This window comes from Solanum dulcamara, chromosome 7 (assembly GCF_947179165.1).
Source record: "Solanum dulcamara chromosome 7, daSolDulc1.2, whole genome shotgun sequence".
NCBI classification, from domain to species: domain Eukaryota; kingdom Viridiplantae; phylum Streptophyta; class Magnoliopsida; order Solanales; family Solanaceae; genus Solanum; species Solanum dulcamara.
In genome coordinates, this window is record NC_077243.1 from 18208462 (window position 1) to 18214767 (window position 6306).

Sequence of the window (6306 nt, forward strand, 5' to 3'; positions counted from 1 at the left end):
GGCCCCTACGAGTTGTGAATACTGATTAGTCGGACTTCAATGCAGATACAGGACACTAAGATGAAATATAAAAACAGACGAAAAACATGACATTAATTGGAGAGCAAAGATTAATTCTTTAATTAGAAATTTTAATCATGCGCCAAGCGCGAATAAATTTTCTGGCTATGAATAATTATTATAATATGCACTACATTATGTATTCTACACGCATATTCATATTCGGTAGTGAAAAACAATGACAATTAATAATGACTCCCTAAGTGATGATGACTGAACTTGAAAAATTGCACAAATAATGAATTAGGATAAAGAAAAGATAGATTATTATTATAATAACTAAGAGTAAATGTCCATAATAAATACAGAAAATTAATATGTTCAATTTTGTCTTTATTATTTATGATAATTCATCTACAATTCTTTTATAAAAAAATCAAATGAATAATTTTTTTAATTTATGAATAAAATTGAAATTAAACTTTAAAGTTTGAAGCTTTCTATTTTTAATAATATATAATGACGATACTATATATATATATATATATATATATATATATATATATATATATATATATTTTGTTACCTTCCACAATGATCAAGTGCAGGATGTAGTCTGGTATGCTGGAATCACACTTTTATAGTCAGCTTATCCCAAAAAGGATAAGTCATCTAAGACCTCATTTGTTTTTATTATTATTAATACGTATGAATCTAAAGATAGATCTGAATACTAAGATGTACAATAAAATTTTGAGGTTTGAAATTGAATAAAAATCTAAACATTAAGATGTTGCCTTAAGATTTAGATACTAATTAATTAAGATTGTTTGTTTTCTTAATATTTAATGCATAAAATTTGTCTTTGTTTAAAATGTATAATAAATATAAAATTCAAATAAAATACTAAATTGATCTAATATTATATCAATAAATTTTTAAAAAAATTACATGGCAATTGGTGATGGTGATTATGTGTAGATTTGAGATGGTGTTGACGGATGATGGTGTTTATAGGTAGTATCTTATGATATAGTGGTTGTTAATAGTGATTAAATGTGGTTATTGGTGGTAGCTGCTAATAATTAGTAGTGGAATTATACTGATAGCTAAAAATGGTGGTGAATTATGATGATGATTAGCGATATATAATATTGACTAATGAAAGTAATTATTGATAGTGATTAGTAAATGTAATAATGATTAGTGATGATGATTGTAAGTGATGGCTAATACTGTTAGCCTAATCGTAATGACAATTGATTTTGGTGATTGATGATAGTGATGGTTGTGGATGGTAGGTGATGCTGACTGATGGTGGTGATGGTTATGACTGAAAATGGTAGTTGTGGATAGTGGTTAAAAGTAGATAGAGTTGCGGTAAACTATCATTTTTGTATAAATTCTTAATTAGACATTTTAATGATATTAAATTTGTTATAAATCTTAATCATTCAGACTCGTTAAGTGATTATAAAATAAACAAATAAATACACTTAGTAATTAAAATCTAATTAATTAATATTTAAATCTTAAAAATAAGATAATTTAATAATTAAGAGCTAAATAATTAACATTAAGATATTTATTAAGTATAAACAAATGATGCCGTATTTGCGCCAAAAAGTTAATATAAGAAGTTGAAAATTCTAGTCTCGGATCCTATGTGGGATTATTCTACTCAAAAGAAGTATGGAAAAAGAAAAGGAAGATTGGACATTTTGCCCATTGGCTTTATACTCCATCTGCTGCTTTTAAGCTATCATATTAGGTTTTTCGAGCATTAAATTAACTAATTTTTAAAATTTAACTAAATTATATTGACTTAATACTTTAAATATTTTAAAAATTATATAAAAAATAAAATACTATAAACTATAATTTTTTTCATATTATTTAAAAATTAGTCAATTTCTCGTTCAACTACACGTCGATCGCATTAAGTTCTTTTATTGTGTGGACCGGGGCTGTCTACATCTATCTATTGAATAAATGCTATAAAAAGAAGTCAGTCAAAGCAAACCGCAGAGAAGTCTAGAAAGTATAATTTATTTTCAAGTAATAATTTGTAGGTTACTTGCCAGTAATAAACACATATATATTCATAAGGTTTACCATAGAGTCAACAATTAAATTACAGAGCTAATGAATTAGAGAAATTGCTTGACCACAAACTATATTTTAAAATTGACCCTTCACCACATTGACTGACTTACATACACCATATTTGTAAATTCATTATTTGTATTTGGACAAACTTTTTTGATATTTATTACATATGCACGAAGGAATTCGGATAAACCTCCTAATATTTATGTGTCTCTGCACCTGATCGGTGTATAGCACAAGTTTATTTGAGGGTAGGGAGTGAGAACCATAAATTAACAACATATGCACAGATCCATCATTTGTGGAGCTAGGCATTTACGTTTTACGGGATTCACGTATAATTTGATTGTGTACACCACGTTATCTTAAATTATGGTAACCTGATTTTATTTTTTATGACTATAGAAGCTTCTAAAATGAAAGATTTCTTAACCCGCCAAGAATTTTTCCAATTTGAAGTGTTCTGTCTCGGGGAAAACGAATACTCCTGCTCTGTTCTCCAATTTTGTAAAACATTTTTTGCCATTGACTATTTGACTTAATCTCGTTCACATTTGCTTATTATTTCGGTGTGCCTTTCCATCTGTCAGTTGAAGAAATTAGATAAATACGAGTGACAATAATAAGTAAGTCAGATCAAAACGCATAATATTTTTCCTATTTTGTCAAGAGTAATGGAATGACCGTTGCTCGATGACGGTGACTACCGGCCTATTTCTAGCATGAATTTGAATGAATTGTGAGGTGTATTCTGGATAGAGACAGTGAAGCTATGGGATATTGGAGGTCCAACATCTGTCAATACGGACTTTATGCTATTACTGTTGCTTTCTGTGCTCATCTTGGACCAACAGAGCTCGCTGCTGTTACCCTTGCTCAAACTGTCATCGCTACTTTCGCTTACGGTTTCATGGTGAGTTTTTCTTATCTCAATAACATTTGGGGGCCTAAAGTCAATTTGTTATCTTGATACAAGTTGTAACATTGGGTGTGCGAACAAAATCCTTATTCGTTGTTATGATGTATGTGTAGGTGGGCATGGGGAGTGCTTTGGAGACGCTATGTGGGCAGGCATTTGGTGCTGGACAAGTACACATGCTTGGAGCCTACACACAGCGCTCAATGATAATTCTACTGCTCAGTACCTTCCTTCTATTACCAATCTATGTCTTCGCGACTCCTATGCTTAAGTTCCTAGGACAGGATCATGATATTGCTGTGGTTGCTGGAAAATTCACAATGTTAACCATACCCGAATTATATTCCCTGTCTATCAAAATTCCCACTTCAAAATTTCTTCAAGCCTAGAGTTAAGTTCGCGTGCTGGCCTGGATTGGTTTTGTGGCTCTACTACTCCATGCTCTTCTCCTTTAGCTCTTCATTTATGTATTCAATTGGGGTTTCACCGGGGCAGCTATATCCTTTAATCTTGTAGGCTGGAACAACGCCCTAGCTCAATTTGCTGACGTAGTTGTTTGGTGCAAGGATGGGTGGAAGGGATGGTCTTGGTCTGCATTTTATGACATGTCGGCCTTTGTTAAACTGTCAATTGAGTCCGCTGTTATGCTATCCGTAGAAACCTGGTATATGATGAGTATTACTCTCCTCGCCAGACATCTCAAAGATGCAGTTACTGCTGTTGGATCCCTCTCTATTTGGTGAGTCTTGTGTCTTTTTTCTCCCATTTAATTAGTAGTTAGGAATTTTTGCAAAATATTAAACATATATACGGGCATTAACAAATTTATGTCAATTGTTGTCATCTTTCAGCTCAATTGTTGATGAATGACAAGCAATGTTTTTTATCGGAATGAATGATGCCATAAGGTAATGAAATCCTGAAGCATCACAAATGTGCACTTCATTTGTGTTAACATATTGTTGTTTTCCCAGTGTTCGGGTCTCAAATGAACTTGGGCTAGGACATGCCAGGGCGACCAAATATAGTGTCTATGTCACAGTATTTCAGTCACTTCTCATTGGGATTCTCTGCATGATTGTAGTATTGGCAGTAAGAAATCATCTTGCCATTCTTTTTACCGATGACGCGGTTTTGATACAAGCTGTTTATGAGCTTGCTCACTTTCTTGGAGTAGCAATGCTTCTCAACAATGTTCAGCCTGTGCTATCAGGTGTTGCTAAGAGAGTTTTACTCCTCCATAGTCCTCACAATGATCTTTAATTTTGGGGCACCCAAATTTTTGCGTTGTAGGTGTTGCTGTTGGAGGTGAGTGGCAAGGTCTAGTGGCTTACATCAATTTGGGTTCTTACTACGCCTTTGGTATTCCTCTCGGATATGTTCTTGGTTATGTGGCAAACATGGGAGTCAAGGTAATTAAATTCTCATTCTCAAAGTTACACATCTAAGTACTATAATTTGTTTTAGTAGTCTGGATATTGGATTTTATGTTGCAGCGACTATGGGGAGGAATGATAGCTGGACTTGCTTTGCAAACACTGCTGCTCTTGATTGTAATCTACAGAATTGATTGGGATAAAGAGTGGTTTGTGAACTAATGGTTATTATTTCTTATCCACTAAGTTCCATAACAAATCTTGTTCTACATTTTGGCTTAATTCTTGGTCAAAATCATCTGTGTTGACAACAAGTACTAATGCAGAATTTTCAGTTCCTTATCGACTAAAGTAAAAAAAGCTTTGCATTTTAGCATAAATGAGTGTTTTGTAGTAGTAGTAGTAATAATAAGAAAATGGAAATGCAGATTGAGCAGATGACAAAACGGATGCGGATGTGGGGAGATCAAGACTTACATACAGAGAAAACTAAGCTCCAAATAGCTTAAGAGCAACGATATATGCATAACAAAACTTGACAGTTTTGTTACTTGTATGTCAAATGCATTGATACAGTTAACATATATTAGAGGACGATTAGTTAGTACTTGATAACTATCTCACGAGTTGATATTTTTGATTATCAACTCTCTAAAAATCCTCTTTGAAATAATGTAATCTTTTGTGATGTTACACAACTCAATTTCTTATTTGTGTTCACATACTCTTTGGGAATACTAAAACCGATCCTTGTCGCATACTCCTTATAAAAATTAACAACACTTTTATTGCTATTAAACTCTATATCAAGCTTTGTGTCACGGACTTAGACTTCAACTAAGACCTCCATAAGGCACTTGACAACTTACTCACGAATCTTTCACGATTTTGCAAGCTCAAATAAGACTTTAAGATTAGATCGCTAAGGGAACGCTAGATTGTAAGAAAGACAAGAGAGCTTTTTATGAAGAAAGCTTTGTATTACTTGGAAGAATGTTTGATTTCTGGATGCTTTGTTACAAATGAATGCCCTTTCTATTTATAATACTCATAAGGGCTTAAGTGTAAATAAAAATTATTATACAAGTCCTTTCATATTTTCAAAAAAGTTCATACTCTAGAATTCTCTACACATTCTAGAGAATTCTAGAGGACTCTATGTCTTTCAAGACTTCTCTATAATATTCTACAAGAATCTAGAGTCCTATAAACATCTCCAAGACTCTAGGTTCTTCCTCCTTCTTCAAGATCAAGTGGCGGATCGTAACATTCTCCTCTACCTGATGTGGCGACGAACGTGGATTTTCCCTTCCAATGGACTAGGAACACAGTAGTAGCCTATTGTCCCTATTTTCGATTGGCTTGGTAGTCCATAATGGCCTCGATGTATCGATCATGAGAGGCGGTAATTGTGAGTAGCGCCTGGCTTGATTCTCCTCGACTAGGATCTTCCTTGTCCTTATGGTACGGCTTGAGGACACTAGCGTGAAAAACAGGATGAACCTTAAGATGCGTTGGTATCTCCAACCTATATGAGATCTTGCCAACCTTGGCAACGATCCTGAACGGGCCTTCATACTTTTGCACCAAGTTTTGATGCAGGCCTCGCAATGCTTTAAATTGCCTTGGGTTGAACTTGACCAAGACCATGTCTCCAACTTTGTAATCCATGGGACGACGCTTGCGGTCAACAAACTTCTTCATCTTTTCCACTGCCTTGTCCAAATAAGACTTGGCAGTGTCTAGCTGATCTTCAAAACCTTTGGCCATGTGATAAGCCCCCAAACTCTTGCCTTTAAAAGCGACTGATAGTGAATGTAGAGTTTGTGGTTGTTGGCCTGTGGCTAGCTCAAACGATGTCTGCCCTATGGCCTCACTTCGCTGCAGGTTGTATTAGAATTT

General features: G+C 34.0%; 1 pseudogene; it reads left to right on the forward strand.

Moving 5' to 3' along the window:
• Positions 1-2791: 2791 nt before the first annotated feature.
• On the forward strand, positions 2792-5242 carry LOC129895838 (protein DETOXIFICATION 35-like; annotated as a pseudogene).
• The last annotated feature ends 1064 nt before the right edge of the window (positions 5243-6306 follow it).